Raw genomic sequence first — 12,001 nt, forward strand, 5'->3', positions numbered from 1 at the left:
AAGAATGTCTGATAGTCTCATGAAGAGATCTCCAAGGTGTAAGGAACACCTTCAAGTAGATAAGGATGTCTCTCTAAAAACAGGAGGGAATAGTATGTTCAGGGCTGTCCTGGGGAAACTGAGAAGCAGTATTCCTGGGAGAAGGCATAAATGATTCATAAAGAATTTTCCATCAATTCAATATCGTCAAATTGTACAAATACTCAAAGTGCCCCAAGTATGCAACAGGTGAAGATGAAAACCAAAGTTGGCGAGGTGACCATCACGTGGCTCAGTTCTGCTGTATTGTTGTCAAGCATTTCTACTGGCTTTATGACTTCTGCCATCCCATTCGTGTATGGCTGTGCTAGGTATCCAAGGCCTTATGATTTCTGGAAGATGTGTATTTCTATTATCCTGTAAAGACAGAAAACAGAACCCTGCCACAAACCTTGTTTGTTAAGTTTTTCTTACAACTTGTAGAGATGTCACATGAGTGGATGAGCTATTACTTCTCCTTATCAAGGGGTTTCTCCTATTCAAATCAAGTTTTTATAAATTTTGTTGGTATCTATAGCTTTTCTTCTCCTGTAGAAACAAAAGCAAAATCCCTTCCCCAACATAGGATGTAACCTGTTTTCCATTCAGAGGTCAACACATCTTTGAAATAAACCAGTTGGTTTAGCTCAGGAGTTTTTTCTGTGGTCCAGTGTCTCCCTGCAGCTGTTGTCCCTTTCTAATCAGCATTGAGAAAATTCAAGATTAATAAAGCATTATGCAATCTATTTCTAGGAGTCATTGTTACCTCTTTCTGTCTATTTAGCATATTCTTTAAAGTTCAATTACATCTTTCTATGACTGCTTGGCCTTTAGGATTGTGTGGTATACCTGTAACATGCTTTATATTGTAATAAGCAAAAAACCTGTCTCATTTTATTTGAGACATATGCTGGGGCATTGTCAGTCTTAATTTGTACAGGTATTTCCATGTGTGTGTGATTTCACAGAATCTGCCTTTTCAGAACTCATAGGAGTTGCTCATTGAAATCCTGAATATGTGCCAATGGTACAGTGCACATATTTTAATCTTCCAAATTCTGTGAAATGAAACACATTCATCTAATTTCATTTCTTTGTATACCTTTTGGATTACTCCTATATGTAATGGAGTTTGGTTACAGAAGGAACAACTAGGATAGTTGTTTGAAATTTCCTTAGTTTGTTACCAAGTGTAGAGGGACTCCTTCAAACCCTTGCTATTTGCATGGTGTTTCTTGTGAAATTCTGAGGCTTCTAGCACATTATCCATTAGTAACAGATCAACCTCATCATTACCTTGTGGTAGAGGACCTGGCGGAACTATATGGGATATGATGTTTTATATATATATATATATATATACATATACATATATGTGTGTGTTTATGTGTGTGTGTGTGATGCTCCCTATTTCTGATGATTTCCTGTAATTGTATGAATTGTGAAGTTAATTCTGTATTATCAGAAATAAATTCAGCAGTTTCAATATGTAAAACAATTCTCTCTGCATATTGGGAGTCAGTGACTATATTGATGTCTTCTGTGAAGTCCATTAGTACCATAAGAATGCATAATCCAGAAGTTTGAGGTCTCCTGTTTGGGCTAATTTCTAGCTCTAGTATTGCATATAAGAGCACTTTGTGTACATTTTTTTCTCATAAGACCTGTTGTATCACAGTTAAATATCTGGTACCTCAAGGCCTCCTTCTACCTCTATAAATTGCCTATCCTATCCAAGTCTCATTATCATAGTTAAGAAACTCAGCACCATTTGTGTACTGGACCATTCCTCCAAAAGTGCAGATCTGACCTTTAAAGTTTTAAGTATTCTTTTGCATTCTGTATTAGCATTGTTAAAAGCTAAGGATTTGTTTAATGCTTGTCTTAGTCTGATACTACCTTGCTTATAGCCATGGTCAGCCTTGGCAATAAATCAGTAAATGGTTCTTGTGGGTCTTGAATAATTTTCATATATAGCTCAGTTGGTTTCCCTGTTTCTGGAATTTTTTCCCCAAGCATTTAAAGCTGCTGTATGGCATAGGGATATATTATGTTCATCAAAAGTAGCTTGTACATTTCTATCAGTGAAACAGCCCTCACCAGATCTTTGAAGATCTCAAAACCTCTGATCTTACCCTGCTTCCAACTTCCTCTCTCAACCAGCTTTTCCATTGTCACTGCTGCTGGCTATATTTTAAAACAGCTGAGATTAACTGATTCTAGTCAACTGGTATGATTCTATTTGCAGAAGATCATGTATTTAACATCTGTTTTACACAAGTTGAATGTATACCATAGGTGACCATCACTTCCTTAATTTTTTAAGATCTCTTATATGAATAGGTTGCAAAATATATTTAACATATAGCTTAGGATATTTATCATCTGCTGGCTTCTCACAGATGGTGGCAAGATAAGCCATTGTATAAGAGCCATCTGGTGAAGTTATGAATTGTATGGCCTTGCCCTTCTGTTTATTAGTTTCTTTGTCATTTTTACTGAGAGATTCTTTCAGAGCTTGAAATTGAGCAATTATTGTCTGTTGCAGCATTTGAACCTACTCTGTTGTAAAGAATACTAGAGATTTCATGGAATCATGAAACTTTTTATGTTCTTCTGAAACATAGGATTCCATAGACTTTATTTCATCAATTAGTGATAATCTCATCTCTTTATAAATTATCTGAATATCATTACCATTGCTCTGAAGAGTTAGTGTTTTATCCATTAAGTATTTATAATTAGTATCATAGAATTAAATCTGGTGGTAGAGTTATTATTAATAGACTGAAGTTCTTGAGGTAAGTCAGCAGATTCCAAAGAAAGAATCTTTTTATGTAAAACTTCATTGCTACCTTGTAAAGTCTGTATCAGTCCTGTTAATGCCTCATTTTTGTTGTTATTACTAAGCCAATTTTTCAATGATATGATGTGGATTATTATGCTAAATGCCATAATAGTGAATATTATATACATTCAAGGAAGGTCATATATAACCTGTTAAATTTCATTCATCATACAAGCAAAAATTTTAAATTCTTGAGATATAATATTTTCTGTCACTTTTTCATAAATATTCAAAATTTTTAAAGGAAATTTTATTAATTTGTTTATTTAGTAATCATTTTTTTTTTTTTTTTTTTTTTTTTTTGGTTTTTTCGAGACAGGGTTTCTCTGTGTAGCTTTGCGCCTTTCCTGGGACTCACTTGGTAGCCCAGGCTGGCCTCGAACTCACAGAGATCCGCCCAGCTCTGCCTCCCAAGTGCTGGGATTAAAGGCGTGCGCCACCACTGCCCGGCTAGTAATCATTTTTAAGATATACAATTATCAAGTAATTTTACCATATGTGAATCCTTGAGGGCTAGTGTCCCAATTCTCATGATGGTTTTGGGTGTAATAGCACTATTTGGCCAACAGGTGTCACAGGTGTAGTGCAGAAGCAGGTACTGAAGCATGTTCTGAGGACCTGCCTTGACCTCTATTGGGCTTAAAGGAGCTATCAAGAAAATCCTACTTGTGTGCACCACAACCAGCTACATGTGTATGGGATGGAGGATGCAGCCACAGGCGGTCGGCTCAGCCTACCATGGAGGTGCACTGTGACTACAGGGTGCAGGATCTGGAGAAGACTGCATGTGGCTAGTAGAGCCACAGGCAGGCAGGCAGGAGCCTCTAAGGGCAGGTAAATCTGCACACACTAGGTGTACTCAGCACTGTGTACAAGACTTGTCAGGGGAATGCAGTTTGTGAGTTGTGAGGGGGAAACAATGTGGACCAGACGTGGTGTGTGAGCGCTATGCAATAGCTCAAAATAGAGAACCAATGCAAGTCTGCCACAGCATGAGGAATACAGATGCAGGGACTTGGGAGGGAAAAAGGAGGGAGTGGTACTCATGCAGTTAGAACACAGATTCCTGCACTGCCACTGGTACCAGCAGATTGTGCTGTATACTCACAGAGCCTTTGATGGGGATCCATGGAAGCTATCTATATGGCCAGCTCAGTCAGCACAGCATGAGACTCTCAATATCAGGGTTTGGGGATTTTGCCCCCCACATTGGGTACCAGATAATGGGATTAATCCACAGAGTCTATTTAATGAGCAAAGGAATTTATTTGGGGGTTAATTCACAACCACAGGACATTTACTGTTGGGTCTGGGAAAGTTGAGCTATGTACCACGCTCATCTGCTTGGTCCAGGATCTCAGCATCCAAAACAATGAGGTAGAAAAGAGAGAGCCACATACATGCATCCAAGATCTTAAAGGTCCCTGAATGGCCATACCCCAGGGGCATGTCTCAAGATCATATTCAGGTAAAACATTTACCTGCTACTTCACTAGGGGTGGTGCTTCAGGGCATGGCTGAAACAGCAACCTAATATATTAGTAGATTTCATTTCTGAGTCTGGTATAGAAAGAAAACTATGCCTATCTATTCTTCAACCCCCTCAGAGATCCAAGAAGGAAATAATATGAGCAAACAGGAAGTGCAAGCATATGACTTCCAAAAAATGTGAGAAATGTCAGAAACAGCTGAATGCTTGGAGAATCATCAAAGGTTCCTTTGCAATGTTGAGGCATCCATCTTCAGCCTACAGGCCTAGAATACCTGACAGACTTATCCGTGAAGCAGGATTTTTTGAAGGGCTTTCTTACCTTGTCTTGGGAAAGTCCAGCAGTCCTATCTTTTGTGTTCTGCTTATCCCATCCCAATAGCATACTGTCAGCAGTCGATGTAAAGGCACTTTCTTGATCAGTGGACTATTTTCACCACAAAGAAAATAAATTCCATATGGAGTTTCTTCAATGCCCATAATCTTCTCTAAAGTAGATTGGTACTGCCAGGAGCAGCATGTCTCATTGTCATTAAAAAAAAATCTATGTTATTAAAATATCTTAAATGCCATATTCTGTAGATTTCTGAAGTTTGTGAAGACAATCATATCTCTGTTTGACCATGAAAACATACATAATGTGACTACAGGTTTGATTGTAATGACTATTAAGTTGCATTTCTTTAAATCCCAAAATCTCAATTAGATTGTAATAATAACTTTGAAGGACTAGAAATTTGCATTACATTTTAAAATGAGATGTATAGGTCCAATAGCTTAAACAAGATTAGAAATATATGTACAGCATGTTCAAAAAATAATCTCAACTTTGTATCAATATACAAAGGTCCATATTAATATATAATATTTAAAACAAGTAGTTGCTTTTTAAAAGTAGATTTAATAATTTACTCTTTATCCTATCATATCTATATTCCCCTGTTTTTCTTTTCAAAATAAGAACTCTGAATCTAATCTCCATTGTTCAGCTTTTTTCCTGACCAATACCAATAACAGCTTGTAACCAACCACCCTAAATGATGACAAATATCCATAACCCATTGAAAGACCAAAATCCACCCACTTTACCTCTTGAGAATGTGGATGTCATGTTCTTAAAATTACTTCCTGCTGTCTGAGGGCAATATCATCTTTAGGGGGTCCTGAAAAGAAAAAAGAATGGGTTAGTTGTCTGTCATGTCCTGGAAATAGTACCTGTATCATTTGTTTTCTAGTCTCTGTGAAATGGAAAAGTGCAGGGCTTATCTCAAGTCCTGGCTAAAGTACTCTGTAAGGTTGCATCATAACAGCTAACTACCTTGAAATTATCCTCAGGATTTTTTAGTCCAAGGCTGATCATTAGGTGGTATCTTTTAGCTAACTGGTGTTGTGGGGCCCCATAATCCTTTTGGAGACTTCAAAGGTCATTGTTAGGCATGGTCATGTGTTGCTGGAGGGCTTATCTCCAGGTTCCCCAAGCCCCGCAGTCCCACAATACACTTATAAAATAATCACTCAGATGCTTATATCACTTATAAACTGTATGGCCATGGCAGGCTTCTTGGTAACTGTTCTTTTATCTTAAATTAACCCATTTTTATAAATCTATACCTTGCCACGTGGCTGGTGGCTTACCAGAGTCTTTACATGCTGCTTGCCTTGGCAGTGGCTACAGTGTCTCCCCCCTCAGCCTTCCGCTTCCCAGAATTCTCCTCTCTCCTTGTCCCACCTACTTCCTGCCTGGCAACCTACTTCCTGCCTGGTCACTGGCAATCAGTGTTTTATTTATATAGAGCAATATCCACAGCACTTCCCCTTTTTTCTTTTTTTAAAAAGGAAGGTTTTAACTTTAACATGGTAAAATTACATATAACAAAACAATTACCGAGCAAGAATTATAGTTACAATATTAAAGAAGATGTCCTATCTATCTTATATTTGTGAGTTTAAGGTTTTATATCTAACTTATCTTTCATCATAACTGAGGAAATTACAATTATCTAGTTTTCAACCACATCAAAGACCTGAGAAGGAACATAATGGTACCTGAGAAATGGTAGATGGATGCAAGCAACTTTCGGGAATCTTGCAAGAGTAGACCAAGACAGCTGGCAGCCTGGACAGTCACCTAATATTTCTCAGCATTGTTGGTGCATTCAAATTGGCTACAGGCCTAGAGTATCTGACAGACCATTTTCAGAAGCAGGAATTCTGAGAAACCATCTTACCCTGTCTTGGCAAAGTACAGTGGTAGCTTTCCTTGTGTCCCGCTTGTCCAGAAAGGATAGCATTGCATTTGTACTGTCAGCCATCAAGGCAAGGGCAGTTCTTTGCCCAGTAGGCCATTTTGTGCCAAAAAGACAAACTTCCAAATGGAAATGTCTTAGAAGCCCAACGTTCTCTCGAGATCAATTGGTGCAGCCAGGAGCAATTGTGTCTCACGTTAACAGAATTCTAAGTTATTTAAATGCCATATTCTCTAGGTCTATGAAGTGTTTGAAGATTACCTATATATCTGAAATATATCTATGTATACCTAGAAGACTTAACTAACATGGCTACAGATATGATTATCATAGATGACTAATTATTAATCTATTTTTTAATTATCCATTACAATTTTAAATGAGTTACATAAACATAATACCTCAAACAAGAATAGAAATATATATATATATATATATATATATATATATATATATATATACTATAACAAAATTAACTTCAAGTTTGTATCAATAAACTAAAATTTATACCAATGTAAAACATTTTAAACATAAACTAAAATCTATACCAATGTAAAACATTTTAAACAAGTTGTTCTTTAAAAGTAGGTTCATTAATCTACCCTTTTATCTTATCATCTCTATATCCTCCTATATATCTATATCATATCCCCTTTTCTTTTTTAGAAAGAGATCACATTTATAATCAACCTGTTTTAAATAAAAATACTGGTTTTTCTCTGTCCCACACCAGAGGGCTCTTCTGATTTGGGACAGAAGAATCTCTTAACCATTTTTTTTTAAAGTAATATGTCTGGGTTTAGAGGAGGAGTCAGCCAATTCCACCTCTAAAGCCAGCTTGGTATATTTGGGAATTTGGGTGTAGCATCTCTTACTATTTCCTGCCCGAGGTGGGTGCTGTATCTTATGGGAACGCAAAGAAAATTTTAGGCCTATGGGGTAGTCCTTGAGGCTGTATTGTGGGAGCCAGTTGTCTTGAAACCGTTCTGGATTTTGGATCATCTGGGCCATGGTGTCATCAGAGATCTTTCAGGCTGTCTTGGCTGGTGAAACCTGATGTATCTTAATCTGGAACAAATCCATAGCCTCTGGCTTTCTGTGGAAACAAAAGCAGAACCTCTTTTCCAAAGCAACATATCCTTAAATCCAAATTTTGAAGTTAAGGTACCTTTAAAATATACATATTGGTTTAATTGAACGTCTTTTTCGATCAAATGTTTTTTTTGCAGTTAAAAATCCCAAAGACAACACAATCCAGATTGTCTGTGTAATATTCATCTTTACGTGGCTTTTTTATATTAATTTATCTTTTTTTGTCTCTTTCAAGCCTACATATTGTGAATCTATTGCTTTAAACTGTAGTATTCTAAGCCTGAAACTGCCCTGTGGCTGCTGGCTCCGCCCATTTTAGCTTCCCAACATGGTGGTGGTATGTTTTCCGCCAGTTTTGTGAGTCATAAAGTCTCAGAAATAGTGGGTCTATGGTTTTATCAAAACAGCCTGTAGCCCAGAAACCTTTTTTTTTAATACTAGTAAAGATTAAATCTACCACACAGCGTACTGTGCTGCTCGCAGACGCCTCATTCCCGCCATACTGCTGGTCAAACGCACACGCCAGGAACCCGCCAGTGTTCAAACCTGCGTTTTTGTGGCATCTAGCTGTCCATATGAGACAAGAAGCAGGAACCTGGTTTTGGCTCTGTTTAGAATTGGTTATTAAATATTCTCAGGTTTAAGAAAGAAACTTGAGCCGTTGGGTGCCATTTGTTGCTGGAGGGCTTCTCTTCAGGTTCCACCAAGCCCCGCAGTCCCACAATACACTTATAAAATAATCACTCATACGCTTATATCACTTATAAACTGTATAGCCGTGGCAGGCTTCTTGCTAACTGTTCTTTTATCTTAAATTAACCCATTTTTATAAATCTATACCTTGCCACATGGCTGGTGGCTTACCGGCATCTTTACATGCTTCTTGTCCTGGCGGTGGCTGCAGTGTGTCTCTCTCCTTCTTCCTGTTTCCCCAATTCTCTTCTCTCCTTGTCCCACCTATATTTCCTGCCTGATCACTGGCCATCAGTGTTTTATTTATATAGAACGATATCCACAGCAGTCATGGTTCATTGCAGAAAACTTAAACATTAAATGTTGTATGCAGAAGATCTCAAAGAGGTTAAAGGATCAATATTTGTTATGTACATTCAGGGCACAAAAGCTTAATTCCTAGTTACTCAATAAAGTCTCAAACTTGAAATCATGAACAGGAAGCTAGATGAAGCATTTTTCTAGAATTAGTTATTACTCTATATGACCATTATATATATATGGTTTGGGATAATATTTATACTTTAAGAAAAGCTCTAAAGAGCTAAAATAAAACCAAAGGATTATGAAATTAGTGAGAATAAAAAGTCCATTAGTTTTGAATTTTCTTCTTCCATATCAGATAAACTTATAAGGTTTGGGATAATATTTATACTTTAAGAAGAGCTCTAAAGAGTTAAAATAAAACCAAAGGATTATGAAATTAGTGAGAATAAAAAGCCCATTAATTTTGGATTTTCTTCTCTCATATCAGAGACATAAGACAGAGATTTTGGATTTTATTTTAAGAAGCATGCTTGAGTTTAGAGAAGGAGAGAGCCACAGTCCAAATCCAAAGCCCGCTTTAATTTTCAATTGAACTGGGACTACAAAATGATCATTTACAATTTTTGTCTGTAGAGAGTAGCAGAAACAAATATTTGGGAAATTTTATAAAATGTTATCCTGTTGGATATGTGATATGGTAATGGGTTAATTTACTCTTTTTTGGGGGGATATTTTTTCTGGATGATTTGTCCTTTTCTTCACATGACTCATTTGTCTAGTGGTCTTCAGATTCCTTAGCTAAATGCCTTCATTCTCCTGAGAAGACAAAATCAAAGCCCTTCCTCAACCTTAATTTTGGGGAAGTTCCCTTTTGGCAACTTATAACTGATCAAGTGAAAAGCATTTGTTATTTTTATAAGTTAGTTTAGATTGAACATTAATGCTGGTTGATGAACTATCACCTCTTCTAATTAAGAGGTCTCTCTTATTCAAATCAAACACTTATCAACTTTTACAGTATCCATAGCTTTTCTTCTCCTGAGTAAACAAAAGCAAACCCTTTTCCCCAATGTAACACATATCCTGTTTTCCATTCTAAGGTCAGCACATCTTTAAAGTATACCAGCTGATTTAATCCTGTAGTTTTGTCTATTATCCAATGTCTCTGCAGCTGTTGTTCCTTTCTCATTAGCACTGAGAAAATTCAAAATTAATAATGTATTATGCAATCTATTTCTGGGAGTCTTTATCACCCCTTTCTATTTATTTAGCATAGCCTTTGGAACTTGATTTGATCTTTCTATAACTGCTTGGCCTTCAGGATTGTGTGTTATAGCTGTAGTATGCATTATATAGTAATAAGCAACAAGCTGTTTCATTTTACAGAGACATGCTTGAGTTTTGACAGTCTTAATTTGTACACGTATTCCCATGATGGCCATAATTTCTAGCAAATGTGTGATTACAGAATCAGCCTTTTCAGAACTCAAAGCAGTTGCCCATTGAAAACCTGAGTAGGTGTCAATGGTGTGGTGTACATAATTTAATTTTCCAAATTCTAAAAATTGAAACATGCATCTGTCACATTTATTCCTTTGAGTATCCTTTGGGTTACTTCCAGTGGGTAGTAGAGTTTGGTTATATAAAGAACAAGTAGGACATTTCCTTACAATTCCTTGGCTGGTTGCAAGTGATGGAAAAATCTTTTTACAAACCCTTGCTTTTGACATGATTCTTTTTTTTATGAAACCCTGAGGCCTCCAGCACATTTCCTATCAATAGTTATCAACTTCATCATAACCTTGTTCTAAAGAGCCTGGCAGACCTGTATGGGATCAGATGTGTCTTATATATAAGGGATGATTCCTATTCCTGAGTATTTCTCATAACTGGATAAATAACAAATGTAATTCTGACTCATCAGTAATAAATTCAGCAGTATCAATGTGTAAAACAAATCTTTCTGGATACTAAAAGTCAGTACCTATGTTAACAGGTTCTGTAAAATCCATTAATACCATCAGAATAGCATGTAATTCTGACTTTTGGACAGAATCATAGGACTATGAGACAATTTACTTAAATTTTATGATTTGTAACCTGCCTTTTCTGATTTATTTGCATCAGTATAGAAGGCAGGAGCTCCAGATATTGGTGTTCCTTGTACAATGTGAAGAAGGGTCCAGTTATTTCTCTTTATAAATTGATTTCTCTTGCTCTTGGGATATTTGTTGTTAACCTCTTCAAAAAAAAATATTGCAAGCTCTTTACCAAGGTTCACTTTCTGCCCATAATTTGTCAATTTCATATTGCTGAAAGGTACTACAGTTCCTGCTGGGTCTATTCTACTAATTGATAAAGTCTCAATTAGTAGACTTAAAATTCCTTTTAGAATCAACTAAGAGAACATTTCCACAGAAGTTTTTAATTTTTCACTTTGTTTATATGGGAAAAAGATCCATTCTAATATAATATCTTCCTTCTATATTAATATTCTTGTAGGAAAATGCATAGAGGATAAAATAACCAGAATGTAATTAAGCTCTCGATCTAATCAATCCACATGTGCATCCTATAATTTTTTTTCAACCCAAACCAATTCTCTCTCAACTTCAGCTGATAATTCACTTGAACTACTCAAGTTGTTCTGGTCACCATTTAAGGTTTTGAAAAAAATTAATCAGTTCTTCATTTTCTACTCCAATAGTGGACCATAGATAGGAAATATCTCTTAGTATTTGAATGTCATTAAGTATCCATAGTCGCTCTCTCTGAATTTGCACCCTTTGATATCTAATTTTTTGTTGACATATTTTATGTCCTCAATAATTAATAGAATCTCCTCTTTGTACTTTTTCAGAAGCAATTTATAATATCCAACAAGGCAAAATTTTCTTTACTTTTTTAAACACTCATTTTAAAGTATCAACATTTAAATCAGCTAGTAAGATGCCATCCAAGTAATGGTAAACTCTAGATTGAGGAAATAGATTACCAATCATTTCCAATGGCTGATGTACAAAATATTGGGAAAGGATGGGGCTATTTAACATTCCCATTGGGAGAACCTCATATTGATATCTCTTAACAGGCTGAGAATTATTATAAGCAACACCATGAGGGCAAGTTCTTCTCTGTGTTTTTCCTGTAAAGGTATATTGAAGAAACAATCTTTTGAATTAGTAACTATAAAAAGGCATTCTTTATGCAACAGAGAAGCCAAAGGAATTCTAGACTATAGAAAGCCCATTAGCTGAATCACCTTGTTAACAGATTTTAGATCTGTTACCATTCTCCATTTTCCAGATT

The sequence above is a fragment of the Peromyscus maniculatus genome, chromosome 11 (genome assembly GCF_049852395.1).
Source record: "Peromyscus maniculatus bairdii isolate BWxNUB_F1_BW_parent chromosome 11, HU_Pman_BW_mat_3.1, whole genome shotgun sequence".
NCBI classification, from domain to species: Eukaryota; Metazoa; Chordata; class Mammalia; order Rodentia; family Cricetidae; genus Peromyscus; species Peromyscus maniculatus.